Source organism: Mixophyes fleayi, chromosome 1 (assembly GCF_038048845.1).
Source record: "Mixophyes fleayi isolate aMixFle1 chromosome 1, aMixFle1.hap1, whole genome shotgun sequence".
Taxonomy (NCBI): domain Eukaryota; kingdom Metazoa; phylum Chordata; class Amphibia; order Anura; family Limnodynastidae; genus Mixophyes; species Mixophyes fleayi.
The window spans coordinates 417,443,071-417,464,482 of NC_134402.1; the positions used below are offsets into that span (position 1 = coordinate 417,443,071).

Here is a 21,412-nt window from a genome sequence, read left to right on the forward strand (position 1 = left end):
CTGATTGGCCAGGACCTACATAAATACTTTCATTGCCATTATTGCGTTGGTGGTGATTGGTTTACCTAGACCAGTTCCTGCAGCTTTATCCTGAGATTTGATTAGCTTCTGCTCCTAGATTTCTGTGTTTGGCGTTGCTGTTGAATATCTGTGTACCTTTAAATTCCTGACCTGTTTATGGACTGCATGTACCTCTCCTGTCCTCTGACCCGGCTTGCCTATTGACCATTCTCTTTTGTGTCCTGTTTGACTTGTTTTGTCTGTGTGTTGCTCCATAGTTTTAAGTATCCCTTACTCTACCTCACTCACAACTAATAACAACTATACACTAGTGGGATCAAGTTCAGGGGGCATCCGAGTACCAGTGAACAGTGTGGTTAAGGAAAAGGTGGCTACTAATGGTGAAAAACATCCTGCACCATAGGTTCTGTATAGGGGTTATTATTTGCTGGTTGTGGGGTTCATAACAGCAGTGCAACATGGCGTAGCCAAGGTGCAAAGTTGCACCTTCCTACTGGGTTTACTCCTAACTGTAAATTAGGCCCTTAAGGTGATGACATATCTCTCATAAATTAACCTGTAGCAGACTGCCAGTAATCATGCAAAAAGAACCACAAACCTAAAACGATTAAAATGAAAGAAATAATTGACATAGATCTTGATGAAGAACTAGTATCTGTATTCCATGTAAACCACATCTGGGAGTAGAATGAATGGGGAGGAAGTTACATATATACACTTTAGTGAATACATATTGTGCAAAATGTTATTTTAAGTACTCTGAGGTTGTCAATCATTTGAGTGTACATTTCCCTTCTCCATAATGATTTAAACACCATGTGGTGCACCTACACAAATTGTTAGAGAAAAACATTCCTGCAATTTACATGAAGAATTCCTGCTGGGTTGTGGGGAGAGTCTTTGGTTGAATGCAGTGACCTGGGCTGATGGGCAGACCTACATATGTAAAGATTTCACATTGCGTTGTCACTACACTGATACACTTTCATGGAACCACAAGGATAAATGTTTATAAAGTTTTAATGAACTTTGTAGTTTGGGGATGGAAGCAATGTCCAGTGTAATTCTGTATTTATATAAAAATGAGGTATTAGTACATTATGCCAGAACTTATGTTTGTGAGCTAATTCCAAGAGCCTTTGTTTATTTGAAAATATAAAGTATTGTAGTTTCTGTCAATGAATGATTATTCATTCTTGGCTCTTCCAGATCTCTTCCAAACTTGGATGTTTCACAAGGCGTGTACATATACATATCTATTAAAAAACAATAGGGACAGGTTCTTAGTGAAAAAATGGAACTGTACATCAAAGATGAGCAGCAGTCTTCTTTTGTAGGGTAGATGGCTGCATTAAGCCAAAGGTATCTAGGTTGTCTAAACTCAGTTTGATCACATTCCTCTCTGTCATCTCGCTCCTTGACCCTTTCCAATCTGGCTTCTGCCTCTCCACTCCACAGAAACCACCCTGACTAAAGTAACCAGTGATTTTCTTGCCACTAAATTCATGGGTGTTCTCTCTGCACTTATATTTCTGGACCTCTCTGCAGCTTTTGACACAATGGACCACCCTCTTCTACTGTGCACCCATCAATCTCTTGGCCGGTGCTACACTGTACTCTCTTTCTTTACCTATGATCTCTTGAACTGATCTCTCTCCATCTCTACCTCCACCCGTCTCCCAATTCCCATAGAGGTCTCTTAAGGGTCCGTCCTTGGCTCCCTGCAGTTCTCTCTCTATACTTTCTCCCTGAGTGAGCTAATAGGTTCCTTTGGTCTACAGCAGTGGTTCCCAAACTGTGTGCCGTAGCTCCCTGGGGTGCCACGGCGATCTCAAAGGGGTGCCTCGGCCAGGGCCATTTTGTAAGCATGGCAGGGGACTTCTTGGTAAATATTTTTGCTTAGAGGTGCCTTGAAAAAATTATGGGGATCCTAAGGGTGCTCCGAACTGAGAAAGTTTGGAATTTACTGGTCCACAGTATAACCTCTGTGCTGATGATTCTCAGCTCTACCTGTCCTAACCTGACCTCTCCCCTATTTCTCCTATCACCTCCTGGATGTCCCAACAATATCTCAAGCTAAATAGGATCAAAACCAAGCTCATTGTCTTCCCGCATTTGTTAGTCACCACCCTTCCCAACCTCTTCCTCACTTTTTGACAATACCACAATCATTTCAGTTCCTCAAGCCTGCTGCTGCCCTCTACTCCTCTTACTCATTCCCCATATTCAATGCCACTTCCACTCATGTTGCTTCCATCTCCAAAACATCACCACTATTTGACCCCTTCTGTTCGATTATTGCAACATTCTCCTATTTGGCCTCCAATTAATTTGCACACCACTGTATATACAAACATGCATATAATAGCATTTTTGCATATAAAGCCAATGGCAGTCTCCACTTGTTTTGGGCATAAGAGGAGAGGTGAACTGTTGTCTGGAAACATGTTGACCAGAAACAAAATATGGCCCATATTATCAGTTCCTGAACCTCTCTTTAACAAAGTGACCTAGATGAAGCAACAATATCTGATGCCCTTTAATATGTCGCTGTACAACAAAGAAAATAGTTACATTTGCAGATTATAATAGAACATAAACAAATGTATTATTTATGAAAAATGTTATAAATATTTATAAATATTTTATTTTAAGATTCTAGTAACAAATTGCAATATTTAGCATATTTTCTGTAAATGTTAAGCATTGCAAATGAACATCCTTTTTTTTGCAAAGCTGCAAAAGAAGGGATAAGGTAAACAATATTAATAATATTTTAGTATACAGACATAGTATACAAAACATACATAGAAAATGTTCTGCTCTCCATTCGTTGCTTTGTTTGGGGGGCCTTTGTATAACATTGTATATTGTAAGATGTTGGCAAGTAATATAGTGATACATTACACTGTCAAACATCCAAGCACTTTATCAGTAAGGTTATAAATATTATGCAGAGAAGAGATAGGATCTTATGCTTGGCTGTATGCTAGAGAGAATTTATTACAGCATTTTCTCTTTGAAAAGAGTCTTTCCCCCTTCTCTTTGTTGCTGTATCAAGGAAAGACCCTGAAGGCTAAACTGCAGCAAGCACAGCACCATCGTGTATATCATTCTCAATTCATTTGCCCGGGCAAGCTGCCAGTTTGGAAGACCAGTTCTGGAATGCCTAATAAGCAGAAGAGCAAAATCACCAGTGGTTTCATAGAACCAATACACAGGGTGAAAAAAACCTGTCTATTGACCAAAGTTGGTCATGTTTTAGTCCCAAAACCATACATGCAATGAAACATTAGGAGAGAAGTAAAAAATAAAGTCTCTATAAAAAGCAGCAGCTTTTAAGTTAAGACACAATAATGTTTTATGTTTGGACTGATGCTTTAGAACTCTATTTTGTTACATTTTCTGCAGCTCTGTTATTTAGCTATATTCATTAAGGAAAGTAAAGCCAAGAAAATGAGTAACTTTGCACCTTGGCAAAACCATGTTGCATTGGAGGGAGAGGCAAATTTAAAATGTGATGGTAGATTTATAGTTGAGATAAGACATCTTCTACATCAACTTTAAATTTCAGTGTAAAAATAAAGCTATCAAGTATTTGTGTGGTATTTATCTTATGTGCAAAATAATAAACTAATTTGCACCCCTTACATTGTAACATGGTTTTGTCCAGGAGAAAACGTACTCATTTATTTGTCTTACTTTCCTAATGAATCAGACCCATTAAGCTGGGTACACACTACACTGTTTTCGTCCAATAATCGGCTCAAACAGCCGACATACGACCGCTCGTTCAAAAGTCGGGTCAGTGTGTACAGTGACACGATGGTCGAAAGTCTGCCCAAATGGACGATTATCGCCTCATTTGGTTGGTCATACCGTTTAATATTTTTGTTCCAATCTCGTTTCCGCTGTGTAGTGTGTATAAACTTCCGACCGATCCACAACAGTGAGTACGAAATTACAGTCATTGCTCATGACAACATGGCTGTAAAAAGTTGCTGAAGGGACATCCGCTCTTCCCTTTATCGTCCTAAACAAGGCTAGTGTGTATGCAGTCCATGGACCGAGCGATCGGACCATCGGTCGCATGTAAAATTGCTCGGCATAAAAAGTTGGTCGAAATTTCTGTAGTGTGTACCCAGCTTTACAAAGGAACACAACATTGTGGTGTAATATATTTTGTGTCTGTCTGGCAGACAGCACAGATACGTCACGGCTATGGTGGCCCAATGATAAGTTACTGAAGGATGTTAAGAGGCTACAATACTATTCATTTTAATATAGTAGCATAGATTTGGTCTGTATACATATACATCTTAAGTTTAATTTGGCTATACACTTGCATCTAAATATTTTTTCGAGATATTAGAATTTCCTATTGTGATGTCCAGCTTAAGGGGTGTTTTTGAAGACCTCAAATGCTGTTATGTGGACACCACACTTGAGAACTGTAAAGACAACATTAGATGACATCTGACATCTTGATCATTTGTCTGTAAATTTAACATATGTAATCCACCCTTAGGCTAGCTAGTGCTGAACTTGGTTATTAGGCAGCAACATGGAGATTTGGGACTAACTATAAATATATAGTTAGAATTTTGTTGCAAAGCCCTGAGTTAGAGCTCTGCAATTCTGAGCATTAGTCCGGAAAATATTTAGTTGTAGCTGGCAGTATATAATATTATATGTCAACATCTACTGTCGGGCATAGAATATCCGAGCATTTGTGGGGTGGTATAAATGTGTAATGTCTTTTGATGTAACCATGGACCGCTAGGAAGCCAGATATGTGATATCTTCAATATCCTATTCACATATATAGACTGATAGTCTAGAAATGAATAAAAATTTTCTGGTTCCTTGTAAATTGCTGTGCGTGGTCAGTAATTTGGAAGGCTTAGTAGTACTTAGTAACACCTCCTTTGTCAGAAATCCCAGATGCATAAATGTCACTTGTTGGCAGCTCAAAGTGCTTATTTTATTGCTTTAGGAATGTTTTCCATTCTTCCTTGCGGAACTCTTCTAGCTCTGAAATATTAGGTCTTCTTGCACGCGCTAAGGGGACATCTCATATACCTGAGATGTCCCCTTAGATTTTCCATAAAATCCAAGTTTTGGGACTGTGAGGTCAATTGCAGACAAGAGAAGGAGGAAATCAGGAATTAAAATCAAATGCTACTTATTTTAACAAATGGCAACACCCGACTTGTAATTGAGAAAGCTTTACAAAGCTTGAAGTAAGCAGAAAACACAAGTGATGCACACTACTGGTGAGTCCAATGACGTCAACCCAGAAACGAGAGTTATTCTGTGCCATTAACTTATGTTCTAACTACGAACGCGTTTGGCAACAGGTGCTTCTTCAATAAAATAGCACTTATTGCAAAACATGTTTTAATTAGCATTTTGCCACTTGCTATGCTGGATTAACAAATTGCATATACCACTTTTAAATATGCACGTTACCCTATTCATGACTTTTTTTATAACACTGGAATTTACGCATTTTGATGAATGTGTGAAAGGGTTCTATGTGTGTACAAACTTTGTTATATGTACCTAATTGTCAATATGTGTATTGTACATTAACTGTAACTATAATAGCAGTTTGGTATGACATTTATTGTTGCATTCACTGGTCAGTTGACAGCCAGCCAGCAACACACAAATTCCCTACTGCTACATCCATCATCCCTGATGTCATAATAGCCAGGCTCTATACTCTACCCTGGCATTTCGAATTGCCTGACATCAGATGAATATCGTAGTGAAAACTGGTGGGACAAAACTGTCATTCTCAATCCCCTGACTTCAGGGATAATGTTGTAGGGTGAGGAGAGTTGCCTTTTCTTATTATAAAATAGATCGGACTGCTACCTGTAACGTTATAAGAAAAGTCATTATATTCAGGCTTTTATTAGAGTAATATGTTAATTTATTGGAGGATTAAAATATATAAAAATTATAGAAAGCGTAAATGAACCATTTCTTTCAAAGCAAAAGTATCACTTGTTCCATCGCTGCTGCTATTTGTATTCATTGTTCAGACAATGACAATTTTATTACTGTTGCAGATTCCCAGTGAGCTCATGCTGTGAAGGCCCCTGCATATTTCACAGATAACCTCCAGGGCTTTCCCATGTAACACAGCTCAGACAGTAAAAAGCATCATTGTAAAAATAAAAACATTTGGTGTATTACCTGGTTGTCAAGGAAGTGCTTTGAATTACAATAATAGGAACTGGGTGGGTGCAGACAGATACATTTGCACTGTTACTATTTTGCCAAAATATGATGAGATGTAAGGTTGCCCCACCCTGAGAGTGAGTATAAAAATTAAGGGCCTGATTCATTAGTGATCTTATCTGCCGTTTTTTGCTTATCTTAAGCAAATCCACTCTGTGCATGCTCAGAGAAGGGAGATAAGAAGCAAAATCCACTGCGTAAGTGAAGAATTTCTGAAGTTAAGATGAAAATCCATCTTAACTTTACTCTTATCTCCCTGTTTCTTCTTAAAATAAGCATCTTAACTTTTGCACAAGATAAGATCACTAATGAATCAGGCCCTAAATGTTTATATTTTTTTTTATTTTTTTTATTTTTTATTGTCTATATTCTATGTGAGGCAAATATTGAGAAAAATTAGATGTTTGGAAAACCATAACAAACCTACTAAAAGGCAAAATTAGGTAAATTGCAATAAAATCAAATAATCCTGTTTATATGTGAGTAATATCAAGGCAAGATACTACAATTCCCCACATATTGACAAAACCACTCTCATTTTCACAGTGAAGTTTGTCCTGTTATATTCAAGTAAATGAAGCACATTATGGTCACACACTTGTGTGTGCCTGTGAGAGGGTAGATGTGGGTAATAATTGTGAATCCTGCGAATTTCTGGCACATAATTAATACTGTAGCATAGCTTGGATCATCATCATCATCATTTATTTATATAGCGCCACTGATTCCGCAGCGCTGTACAGAGAACTCATACACATCAGTCCCTGCCCCATTGGAGCTTACAGTCTAAATTCCCTAACATACACACACACACACACAGAGACACCCAGAGGAAACCCACACAAACACGGGGAGAACATACAAACTCCACACAGATGCCTTATCTGGTCGGGTCGGGAATTGAACTCATGACCCCAGCGCTGTGAGGCAGAAGTACTAACCACTTAGCCACCGTGCTGGATAGAGGTTCATGGGATTAAAAACTGTTGATTAGCTGAGAACTGAAAGTAGGAGTGTAACCTCCGTAAAGGTGACCTGACAGTGGATACTGCCGCAGTGGGATGAACCAATATTCATCCTGTTCAATCCGTTTACTAATAAAATCATTGAAGCAAGAAGTGAATGGATATTAGTTAAGCGCACACAATGGCTTCCTCTATTGTGTTTAGGTAACAGGTCCACTGTAGACCTTATTAACAAACTGTGGTTAATAAAAGCCTTGCAGAGAAATGTAAGAACATTCTGCAGATTTACATGAGGTTGAAATCCGTATGAAATTTTAACCACAAAAAAATTGGACCCTTAGGGGCATACTCAATTGACGGCGGGATCGCCGCAAAGCCCGCGCTCGAAAAATATTTTTAGAGCGCGGGATTTTCGGCGATCCCGCCGTCAATTGAATACCCTCCTTACTTTTTGTTGGTAAAATTATGTCAGCAACACTCATTTCAACGTGTGTCCCTAATTCTCAGCCCTTGTAACTACTCCTTAATAGCAGATGTTATATCTTATGTGGATTTACAGCTCCGCCTTGTTATGGTTCTGTTCAAAACCAATTCCTTGATTACAGCCATGGAGCCAGACACATGATATAAACGTTTAAACTGTTTATTGCAGTAAAGGTATAGTCCAGGGAAGTCCAAATAAACAGTAAAGAGTTCAAGCTGAATGAAACAACGGATTTCCAGATCTTGGCAAACAGGTAAATAATAATGAAATGCAGCAAATAACAACTGAAACCAGAAACAGAGACACATGGAACTTCAATGACCAGCAAAGGATTCTGGTAATGGCAAGCCACAGACAGGTGTGGATAAGTAACTAGCAGTGCTAGTTAACCCCTGATAGTAGGAACAGCCGAACAGCAGCTCCTCTGGAGAATCACAGGTACTGCAGGGTAATATGCACACAGAGTAACAAGGCAAATAATAACACTCCTAAAGATGTGCATGGTGAAAACGGTAAAAATGTCACTCCAATGTCCAGCTGACTTCTTCTATATTTTATCTTAAAATACGGCTCAGCTTAACTTGATGAGAGCGCACCGGGGCTGAGCTTAATACGTGTGTGAATTTGAGTGTTTTTAAATGTTTTTATTTATTGTTTTCCTTACCCGTTATTATATTCCATGCGTATGTATGCTACTTGTTAAATGTTAGACAGATATATCCTTAAATGTCGCCAGGTGGAGCAGTTAATCATGGATAAGACAGAACAAGATGTCTGGGCTAAACAATGAACGTATACAAACACAATATGATCAAACATGTCATCTGGCCAACAAGGTCGTTGTATAATAATACCCTGGGCCGGACTCCAACTAGGGCTATGTGGGAGGGGCGTCCACCCAAGGTGCACTGTTGAAGGGGATTCAGTTTATGAATATTTTAGGTTAATTTGGTTAAAATTGAAGACAATGGGGGCGCGGAAGTTTTCCAGACTCCTAGGCATCTTCTCCACAGGGAACCAACGATCCCCATCCACCAGTGGGAGGACCCTCCAGGATTAGCACTATCATCTTGGCACCTATTACAATCGAGCTACCACCCTAATCCCCCCTCACTTTAGCTCCATCACCATAGGAATAATAAAGGGCATATAATCTTGGCCTTGCAGGGGCGGATCTAGAAAGATTTTCTACCACGGGCGATTTAGGCCCCGCCCCCTTTCTGCCTTTTAAGGCTGCCGTCGGCTGCACAGTAACACAATCAGAGCAGCCGGGCAGCACACTGTCACTGCTGAGCGGACCTGCACATAGTGTGCAGCTGCCGGCAGCAAGTCCCTGCTAGGGGGGGGCGATTGCCCCGATCGTCCCCCCCTGGATCTGCCACTGTGGCCTTGGGACTGTATTGGTGTGGATTAATGATTGGGAAATTCCGTCACATGTGTACGTTGTGCTTGTAAGGATTCATCTGCCTGGTGACTGTTTATCTACCCACCTGTATTGCCATTGAGTGAATAAATTGAGAATTGGTTGCAACCATCTGCCTAGGTGATTGGCAAAGCAGCCACTGGGATGTACACTCCTCACGGTCTACTACATAACTTGAGTACCAATCAGGGCAGTTTTATTGCTGCACAGCTCTACTGCATCTTGCATGCAATTGATCCAACATTCAATAAATCCCTTCAAGTAAGTATCTTATAAAACATAGCAAACCTAAAAGTTATTAATGCTCAGAAAGATGTTAGATCTTGGACCCTGTCTGATGTTATTGTGTTTCTGGTCTGGGAGTGTAGCAGCAGAAATGATATAAATATATTAGGTGAAGAAATGGTGAGATAAATTGTAAGCCATAAATGTGACAGAAAGCCATCTGTAAAAGATTAATCAGACACGGTGAGAGTTGTTTGTAGATATACTGATAGATGGGCTGACGATGGAAGATGAGTGACATTTCAGTTAAGAAGCGAAAAAAACAGAACAGATACAATACGATGGAGAGATATTGTTACTGACAGGTGATGCATCGTTCTTTCTCTCTCTAGAAGTCTGATGTCTGTTCACAACTAGATTATGCGCCTGACTCTCTATTGTGACAGGTCACTCTGCCACTCTGATGTAAAACTGACCTATCATCATCTAATCCCTAACACTAGTGTAGTATACAATACAAAACAAAGATAATCATAGTTTCAACTACCTACAAGGTAGATATCATTAGTTTAGAGTAGGAAACAAGACTATTTGCAATTCCCTATTTTTGCTGCCCTCCAAAACCCACTGCCGGAGACTCCTGTCTCAGTATCCGATAGATCAATCACTCACCCTGCAGCTTAAATAGCTTCTTAATGTGTCATTTATGCTTGAAAAGTTCACAATATTTGGGAATTTACTTTTAAAGAAAGGAAAATTATGTTCCAGTCTGATATCACATCCTCTTTAGCAAAGGTTTGTCCTTGGGCTGGTTTGTAAGTCGTTACATCTGTCGGTAGCACACCACTATCTGTAATAGCAGACGTTGCTACAGTTATTTCCTGAGCTGTTCAACAAATCAACCATTGTATATCAAATAAAGGAAGAGGGTGAAAATGACTTGTTTTTCTCCTCTAAAGCTCGTGTTACTATTTTTCGTGTGTAGGACTCGCTAACATGATACATTTTCCATTTTTAGCGATATTAAGTCAGTATTTGTATGCTTTTTGCCTCAGTGCTTTGTCACAATCGGTTAGGGTCATAAATGGGTGCTGAGGGAACTGTATATTTATATCTGTGTGTAGTATATCTGCATTAATACAATTTCCTTGTTTGTTCGTCTTCATTCTACAACATATTTTAGCTTGCAGAAAACAGACCCTTTTTTTTAACTCTTCAACACCACTAATATATAAATGTATGTTAAACGAACCTTCCTCGATACATGTTATGCCTGAATGAAAGGTTTTCATTGTTTTATGCAATCTCATTTATCATAAGCTAAATGTATTTAGCTATTTTTGTTACCTCTGTAAACGTATGTATTCATGAAAGTAGTTTTAAAAATCAGAAAAAACACTCTGTGCTGAGATGTGTATTGAAATGCTGCCCTAGGCATTAAGCGTATACACATTAAATATGAAGTTCTGTATGACACACGTTAATACTCACAGTGTAGCACAAAAAAATAACATTTAAAATAAAAAAGGGAGTGTTTGGCATAAATTGCTTTCTATGTTTATACTGTCAGTAGAAGCTTCTGCATACACTGTCGTAGTTGGACCCAGACTCAAATACTGTGGCTCCCACCAATATATAAAACAGCACTCTGCTGATAGCAGTGGGGCATATACCAACACCCTTGGGCAGTGGGTGTTGTAGTAATTATTATAAAATGTAAACAAATAGTATTTTAATATGTGGCATTACTGGTCCCACCAAGCCCGGGCAGCCAGAAGCTGCTTGGACATGCTGCTGGTGCTTATAGAACCTCAAGTGCCAGCATACCCATGGCTGCAAGAGCATACTGGGGCTGGTACAAATGCCAGAATGCCGTGGTATCCAGGGCCCAATGAGTGTTATAGTGCCACATAGTAAAGTACTAAAACAAACAAACCACAATCCATACTAAAAGTCCCTTAACTTGAAGAAATAATATCCAATCCCTCATTCTTCACTTTATTGTATTCCTTAGGGTTGTACTTCTTTCTTCTTCTTACATCTTCCTTTGAATCTTCTCCTTTCTTCTATGACAATCCAATAGCTAAAAAATAAAAAACCCTCAAAGATGACGAATAACTTGCTCCTAGAAGAGTCACACTGTGAATGACAGGACCAGGGGCTTGTCTGCGAGTAACTAAAGTCCATTTATGCAAAATACACAACACGCACTTTTAGCTTGTAATTCAGGCCCTTGCATAAAAGTGGCCCTGGTGTAACTAGATATGTGTTTTCAGAATACAAAGCACCTTCTACATCTTTTACATTCTACAGCTGTGTCACAGCCCATAATAATAAAAGTACTCTGGGGACATGTGCAAATAAAAAATAAAATATCATAAAGGAAGGTAATGTTTCTTTTTAAATGATTGCTGTATAAGTTTGCTATGTCTCTGATAAAATAAACCCAGTGAAGAAACGCGTCGGGTTAATTTATTTCTAATAAATTTGGACATGGTCAGACTATCTTTACCCTCTCCACTCATCCATTAAGTGAGAGAAAAACATTTCCAACAACCAGTTGAATGGTGAGACTTTGGAATATGTAATTCACTGTCTAGCACTATTCTGTGCTTCAGACAGCTCAATTCTACTTTGGTTCACTACAATTAACATCCATACATTCTATAAGGACGTTCCATATTAGGAGAGGTAGAGTGGTATCGAGCACATCATATATGCTAACTGTTTAGCTAAACTAAAGGTGCATAAGTTGTATCTGGCTATTTTTTTAAGGGTTAAATGTTGGAAATTTCCATAACAATGGTAAAACACATTGACATGTTTAGCTATTTGTCCATTAGATATTATGACATGTGGTTAATGTTTAATGGTGATTTGGTTGTTTGCTTGATATTTATACATGATCACTTTCCAGATATTTTTAACAGTTCGTCTCTATTTTAGTAACACTGTTGGATTGATTATTTATCATTTTATATTCTCTATATAGTGTCTGCACATACGTCTTGATCTACAGAGCACTCACTGAGAGTAATTGCTATTAGTGATGTTATTCCATCTCTTTTTTTTCTTACTATTTGCTATTATATACTATTATATATTCAAGATGTTAGCAGTTCCTAATTAACAGATGTTGGCTACACCCACTGTGTGATTCAGCACTTTAAACTGTTGTTTTTGTCCTTGTTTTTGTTTGGAATACTCCCCTAGCGAAGTGAAAGATTCTTTGTTATTTTGCCAGAGCCAAATGAGGAACTTACTGTTTTTTCATGATTATTTGACCACTAGGGGCACAAGTTTTACTAGACTGCATAAAATGTCATTTGTAAGCTAAATAAGCAACATACAGTTCTAACTAATTTTCAGTGTAAGTTTTTACATACACATTAAATTAACCTATAGTAAATAATGAATATCTGACCTACCATTTACTCTTTAATATATATATATATATATATATATATATATATATATATATATACACACACAGTGGTGTAACTAGAACTTTGGGGGCTCAATCTAAAACTTTTCTAAGGTTATTAAGTAGTCAAAGACCCGCCGCCTTACTGAGCTACCAGATGCCTCTTCCCCATGTGCCACTGCGCACTTCATGTCCTGCTCAGGGAGAAATATAATTTCAGAGCCTGAGAATGGCAGGTTACATGCATGGTATTTTAGGGCTTCAAATTCCATACGGTGTCAGCGATTATACAGCAAGGAGATCATTAAGCTCTCTGCTGACGCAGCAGAGGGAAGGGCTCCAGAGCAGAACGGCTGACACTTATTTGGGACCTGGCAGCTAGGTAGGGCTCAGAAGGGTGCCGCAGCTGTTGGGCCCCCGTAGCAAATGCCATCCATGTCAAAACAGCAACAGTGTTATCCGGAACATTATTTATATGTATGCATGCATGTGAGTGTGTATATGTATATATTGTAACCAGGTTAGGGGAACAGGTGCAATCTTCTGGGGTAGATGGTGTGTACAGCAGCAGAGATGTCACATGAGTCCAAGGTTTTGGTACAATTGGCCAGTTTTATTAAGCAGAAACATGTAAAGAAAACTTCAAAATAAATATCTTGCCTGTCTTGGGCTAACTAAACACATGTTGTTCCAGACTATCTAGACAAAACATAAGAAGTTCCAGCACATATAGTTTTACTCCCAATAGATAACAGGCTATCTCCTATAGAGACCCTGCAGTCTCTTTCCCCAGGCAGAACAGAGAGACACAGATTTACAAACCTACATCCTTTTAAAACACACCTTACAGGTGCAACCCTTAACCAGTCTGGCAGAACAGAAGACCCGGACTTTGCCTTGTAAATGGAGCCCACCCTTCTCTCCTTTTACACCCCAGGGACCTTTACCATCTATACCCTAAAGTTGAAAACACTCGTTTGGGAAGCTCCTTCCCTGGGCTTTTTAAAACATGTAGGTCAGAAATCTGGGACAAACATACCTGTCAGTGGCGCACGCAGGGGGGGTTTCTGAGTCTCTAGAAACCCCTCCCTGCGCTAACTAAGTGGCCACTGTCCTATACAGCAGCAGCGGCGCTGTAAGAGAAGCGTCTGCGGCGGTGCTGTATAGTATATAGCACCGCCGCAGACGCTTCTTAGACAGCGCCGCGGCTGCTGTATAGGACAGTGCTGGCGAAACGGAGCGCATGCGCAGCAGCTCTCTCTCGGTTTTTTGGGTTTTTTTGGGGGTCAACGGGGAGAAACACCCTTCTCGACAATCCTCCGTGCGACCCTGCCTGTCCATAAATACTATTCCAGTGTTTTTGTCACCCCCTCTCCCCTGTTTCGACCTCTGGAGGAACACTTGTAGCTCTTAAGCAAAAGACCCGGGACAACGCATCTGCGTTGACTAATTGTGTACCGGACCTATGTTCAACCATGAGCTTAAAATTTTGCAACGCTAAAACCCATCTTGTAACCCGGGTATTCAGGCTTTTATTTGCACACGTCCATTTTAACGGGGTATTATCCTTCACTAGTTTAAACTGTCTGCCCAAGAGGCAATATCTTAGGGTGCTTAATGCCCACTTAATGGCCGACGCTTCCTTTTCGACTATAATACATATATAAATATATATCTGTGTGTGTATGTATGTATGTATGTACATATATATATATATATGTATATATATATGTATGTGTGTACGTGTGTGTGTGTATATATGTATATATATATATATATATTATATACACACATACATATGTATATATATATATATATATATATCTAAAAAAGATGGAAGAGGAGGCGCACAATAGTGTAATACAGTATATAAATGGAGCCAATAAATGAATCCAGGAAAGGAACCTATTCACCAGAGTGAAATGAGCCAAAGCTCTCCACCATGTGGGTATCCCCAGTATCTGAAGTGGATAAAATAGCAGAAATGATAGGAAATGACACAGAGCCACGTGGCAGTCAAGATAGTCCCATTAAACAAAGTGCAAAAAATATATAAACAGGTCACACTAGTGCAGAGATATGCGTACCAGACACAAATAGTGTTATGGCTTCTCTGGAGGGATATCCTGTATACCGTGAGGATGTAGTCAATCTTCAGCCATCAAGGATTTAGCCGATATATGACCAACAATTCAGCTGTGACAAAGGTTTGTATTCCTCCAGATTCCAATGACTGGAAAAGACACAGGTATAACCTGGCTGCGGACATTTTAGTCATAGTCTGAGGAGGAACGACGACACGCTTGCCACCTCCCGCAGCATTGTGTATATATACACATACTGTACATATATATATATATATATATATATATATATATATATACATATATATATATACCAACGCTACTTCACTTCATACTGACAAAAGTTTGTTTTAAAGCACTGGGTGTGTAGTCAGAAACAGCATCCGTAAAGCGGCCTGGACCCCCATTAAATACGTACGCAACAAAAGATAAAGGCGGACAGAGCTCATTTGCTTTTATATTTTGTTAGTTTCATACAGGCCTTTTTAGGAATTATCTTGAAAGTTTTTAGCTTGCTGATTTTAAAGTGATTATATTTCTATGTCGGGGTTAATGGTGTGCATGAACCAGAAAATCAGTCATTTGCAAACAGTGACAATACACAGGCACCAATGCTATTGGCAAGGATAACTTCTGGCAGGATCCTATGTGACAATAAAGAACCATTTCAGTTACAGGGGAGGTCAACTAAACCAATTTAGTTTCACTTATTCTCCTCCGCATAATAACCTTTATTGGAGAGGAAATGAACTCAGCGGGCATAACTGCAGTTTAGATTCCCAGCACACTAAACAATTTAATCGCAGAAACACTTGTCTGTTAGTGTTACAAGCTTCAGAGTCTTGCACGACGACTCCATGGGCTCTTCTATCCTGGATCCGGGGAGAGCATTTCTGAAAAGCTGACCCCTCAAAAGGTACATGTACAGTAACGTCTGATTGTGACAGTGAGCTGTACTTTGTGTGTTTGACTTGGTTTTACGTGTTTAAAATTCTAAGTGGAATATGAATTATTTGTACTTCAATGCTCTCATCACTGATCTTTTTAAAAATTCAGGATTCTATTTAGACAGACTTCTTTTTCTTATTTGTATATATATTCCCACTTTAATGTTTACTGGACCAAATAGAAAGCAAATACTGCACTCGGGATATACTCTGCATAAACAAATTATGATCTCTAGATGCAAGGGATGAAGAGCTGAATTTAAACTATGTTTAATTGAGATTCATTATAAATGCTGTGTGTTTATTTGGTCAGAGTTACATGTTGAGCATATAGGGGCTTATGCTGATTTGGGTGCACACCCACTTATTTAGCTTAAAATATGCAAATTTGTACTGTTTATGCCTATGTCTATATGCAGAGTTGGTATTTGCATCTCCGTACAATTGTTGTAACGGAACGGAGTGGGATTGAGCGTGCAAACATAGAGTACAGTAAGGGCGCATTCGCGTAATTGCAAACTGAGGCAGTCCCGCGCAGAGACGCAGATATACCTGCCAGTAGGGGTGTGGTACGTTAAAGCGAGGCTGATAAACGCACCTTTCCTACATCACTGTGATACGAATGTTTATTATACTGATTTGGAAGAATTGCGATCACATAACAAAGCGGAAGCTGTAAATGACGTAAGTTTTAAAACCGACAGCATTATTAGTGGGCTTACAGGGATCATTTAAGGAGGCGCTGCCTCTATAATTGAAAACCATTACTAAAATACATTGTGGACCCCACGCCTCCTTAAGTAATCCCTTTAAGCCCACAAATAATGCTGTCAGTTTTAAAACTTACATCATTTACAGCTGCCGCTTTGTTATGTGATCGCAATTCTTCTAAATCAGTATAATAAACATTCGGCTTCACAATGATGTAGGAAAGGTGCCGGTCGGGTAATCCATGTTGCGGTAAGAAGTATCGGGCTGGTGGTAGTCGGTAAATGACTACCACCGGCCAGTAGCCGTAACACTTCTGGGTGCCTGAGGGCAGGTGCAAATACACACTGATGATGATGATGGCGGTCGCCACCACCAGTTCGCCTTTTCTGATTGGCTGATCAAAACGCCTGAAAACTGGTGCATATGTTACCGCTGCAGAGCTCAATCTCCATTTCTTCATATGGGCGTAAATACACTATTTTGACATGCATTTGATTTGAACTTTTTTTTTTTTTTAAATGCAGATACATCCAATTCCTCATTAGCCCCAGAGATTTTAAATAGAAACTAACCTTCTATGAATGTTTCTATGTATGTGGAAGAACTGCACAAAGTATCTGTGAAAGTGTGGCTTAAAGAAACAAAGTCTGGGTTAATATGTGTTTGGGTAAATTAACACTATAATTAATGGTAAGATTTATCAACCGACCTGTTATTGATGCTTACAGACTCATCCACAGCTCACAATAGTGGTCTAGTGAAGCGTTTATAAAATAATAAACCCTACAAATTTGTTCTATGTTCAAATAAAGAGCAACTTAAGAACATTTTTATTAGTCCCAACTAAAAAATAATCCCCACTGAGCGAACTTCCTGTTTCATTTGGTGGAATATCTTAATACAAGCAAGAATCAATGACTGTTTATTTTCCTATATCCCTTTTATAACAGAGATATTTTTTTTCCGCTATTTGCAGTCTTATAATTATTTCTTTAATATGTCTGGGGAACGGGCTCTTGGACTCAAGGCATATGTTGACATAATCACACCTAGAAAATATAATCTTCTGTCTGCCACCACTGTCACTGTTGCACAATTATGCAAAGTATGCTTGAAAGTCAAAATAATATTACAGTAATTTACTGTGAGCAGCGCAACATAAAATTGTGTTTGTTTTGCTCATGAGCACAACTTCCCACCGCCACCTCCAGGAACATTTTTTATTCTTAATCCAAATTGATGGTCCATAATGGTATAATACTACCCTGCAAAGTATACGAAATCACAGCTCAGTTATGCCTTTCTCTCTCTCTATTTTTTTTTTACTATTTACATAGATTTTAATTTATTTATGTTTTACCTTTTACAAGCAAAAACAATGGAAGTACAATATTATACAATATATTGTTGATAAATAAAATAATTGACTTTAATGAGGGGAGTTAGAACAAACCATTTAAGGGTCCACCAAAACAAATCATTGTAACTAAACTGTTTAATACATAAATGTGATGCTACAAGTAAGTTAACCCAAGGGTCAGTTTAGAATAGCATCATATATAATGAAGTCTTGAACAAAATCGCATTCACAGTACTTGTATAGATGGATTTTTTTTATAGGGCCAATCATTTTGTAATATGAGACAGAAAAGTAAACCAGAATATAGCCATGATATAAGAGCCAGAAGAATTGTTTGCCAATGCCATATGATACGATTCAGAAGAATTGGCAGCAAATGCTAGTCCTAAACATGAGTAACCCATCCAATAGAGAATATCTAGATGATTTAAGGAAACAAAGCTCGATAAACTGACAGCTAACATGTGGCCTTGCCAAGGAGAGTTGGTTGCTTGTTGATGATGTGTGGGAAATATAGCGATTGAGAAAAGGCATTATTGCTTTGCCTTGGAAGACATTACCCAAAAAGGTTCAAAGTTCCAGTCTCACCTATGGTCTTGTAACAACCACAACCTCCATTAAGAGCAACAGAGAATGGAGGACTTGACCCAAGCGTGCAAACCAAGATGCATGCAACATGCAGGTAAGGCCTTCGATGAAGCATTGATCAGGGATTATATTAGCAAGGATCCTGACAAGATACATATAAGTTTAACAAACAACAGGCACGTGATAAAACTTGCTTTTAGTCCCTTCCTGGAACTCAAACTTGCAAAAGATGCAAAATGGCAATCTAGTGGTCTAATGCTTCTACAGCTTTGTACTCCTCCAAATATCAGGCAGCATCGGACCCTAGAATCTCTCTGGTTTTGGCATGCCTATGCTGGCTACCTGGATCCAATAGAATTGACAGTGCAATCACTAACTGTCTCTTGTGGTCCACAATTCTTCTAATCTGAATCAGCCACCCAGAAGCCTTGATTCCCAGCTGTGGCTTACCCAAAATCTCTTGATCCCTGACTGGACATGCTCTTTTATCTTCCTAGAAATGACCATGTATTTGAGACAGTTCAACTCAATTGGGGCCAAGGTTGTTGGCCTGACATTGATTTAGGTACTTGAAGATGGACTTTTCAGAGCAGGGCTTGGTGAAAGCGATCACTCTCACTGCCCACTATGGTGGCTCTGATGTGACTGCGATGGAGGCCTGGGGATGAATAGACAGCTAATGCAAAGACAAAGAGCAGAAAAAGGCAGTGGAACTGCTTTCATGCACGCACAGGTGTATTTACTCCCTTGGTGGATTTTTGCTATGGTAGCACTTGGCAGACATTGGAAAACCATCGGAGAAACATACTTTGGATGAATTACACTAAAAACATCATGGGAAATCAATTTATGTCTTGTCCCTTATTAACATGACCACTCCCTTTCTTCTGTTATGTATTTAATTTGGAAGAAAACATTGCTGCACCATTAAACATTCGTTTTAAATATTTCTTAATTCAATTTTCTAGCTCTAGAAAGAAATGCACTATCAATTTTAAACCAAACATGATACAAAATCTCTACAAATTAAAAAGTTAAATTGAACAGCTTCTTCAATTCCACACTAATCTTTATCATCTAGAGATTTCAGGAAACGGCACAGTATGGTCTATGATGTGGGAGTCATGTGAACCATTAGGCATTCTGGTAGAGATACAGAATAAAAGTCCAAATAGTTTTGTGTTACTTGGAATTCTGACAGAGCTATAATTTGTTAATAGGATTTTCAGACCATTTTTTTCATTCTAGTACCTGGACAAGGAAGTTTGTCCTAGTAGATGGATTGAAAGTCAGTGACTGCTTTATATTTAGTGCTGTGATTAAATAACTTATTTAATAATTTAGGGCCTGAGTCCTTAAGGAGATCAAAGCATAAAAAAGGGGTAACTTTGCATCTTGGCAAAACCATGTTGCATTGGAGGGGGAGGTAAATTTTAAATTTGGGGATAGATTTATAGTTGAGGTAGGGCATGTCTTAGATCAGCTTTAAATTTCAGTGTAAAAATAAAGCTATCAAGTATTTGTGTGCTACATGAAACAGCCAGTATTTAACTTATGTGCAAAAGAATAAACTAATTTGCATCCCTTGTATCGTTGCATGTATTGTCCCGGAGAACATTTGCTACTTTTTTTTTACTTGCTCTCCTTAACGACTCAGGCCCTTAATTTGTTACCTCTATTTCATCATGTCTGATAAAATTACTCCAATGTTTATATCTTTTTCCTAGTTGGTCCTTGTATTTGGCAATGAAAATTGTGAAGGCATATGGGGACACTTTTAAAAATGGACTAAGGAATGTAATGGCCCTGAAGAATGAAATGGGGGGGGGGAAAGGGGGGTGGCAGGTAGAGGAGAGATACATGGCAACAGAGTTGGTGTGGGAAGTGGACAAATCCAAAAATTCCCACCAGGCAACCTTTTCCCAGGTGTGAAGTAAATGATTCACACTTGAGCTGCCTCTCCCTGCGGTACAGATCCAAGCCATTTTCCAGACAACGGCTACAATCACAGATGGACATGCCCTGGTTTTGCCTCCTGGCTACATGACTGGGGTCCTGCTATATAAGCAGAGGGTGAACCAGTTATAGTGAATCACTCAGTGTCTAACTGGGATTGACTTTATGCTCCTTCTAATCGACGGAGGGTGAGTGATACTTGATAAACCACTATCCTCATGCTTATGTGATAGCCGGTGTTACTTGGTTCTGATGGGGTTATCAATAGTTCCCCTCAGTCAAATGAACCTAAAAACAGATACACCAAAATTATGATCAGGTCTTCTTTCCCTTTGTCTCCCTTGTAGGCCTCCTTTTTTTATATTTTTCTACATAGAAAATCCTTTCTTGTACATGTCAATTAAAACGAAGAGCACTGAATCCATATTTTAGGATATTGAATCATTTTGCAAAAGTTTCTGATAAATATCAAACCAAATTTTAATATAAAAGTTTAGGAGAAGGGCCTTAAATTATGAAATGATATCTGTAATTTTAGTCTCCTGTGTGCTAAAATGGTCACCGTTGCTAAAATCCATTAGTTTTTTCTAAGCCCTGCATTGAATCCTGGGTATATGAACCTATTCTCAATCATTGTATTAATTCAGATTCATCAGAAGTCTGAATTCTAGTAATCTAAACATCCTTGGAACACATGATAACATTAGACAGATTACAAAGGTATGTAAATTACTGCATACCTGCCAATAGTTCCTATTTTGGTGGGACTGTCATGATTTTCAAACCCCAAAATAACAATAATCTGAGTGTGATTTGGACAGGCCTATCATGGGAGAGGCATATTTCTGCCTTATTTTGCTTTTTTTAAAAAAATGTTAAGAGGTATTGTACTGTATATTAGGTACCCATGACATCATTGTCACACTGAAAACTGAACATGCTCCTAGTATGTAGCAGGAGTTCTAAGATGGA

The 21,412-nt window shown here is 38.8% G+C and overlaps 1 protein-coding gene across 2 annotated transcripts in view; it reads left to right on the plus strand.

Annotated features, from left to right (window-relative positions):
- LOC142099605 (3',5'-cyclic-AMP phosphodiesterase 4D-like) overlaps positions 1–21,412 on the plus strand; it is a 609,556-nt gene that overhangs the window by 110,946 nt on the left and 477,198 nt on the right. The window contains exon 1 of one of the 2 annotated variants that reach the window (XM_075183234.1): positions 15,649–15,794. The exons of the other annotated variant lie outside the window; for it this stretch is intronic. The gene's annotated coding sequence lies outside the window, so the exon portion shown is untranslated. Of the gene's footprint in view, positions 1–15,648; positions 15,795–21,412 lie in introns of those variants that run through there. 2 annotated transcript variants of the gene reach the window in all.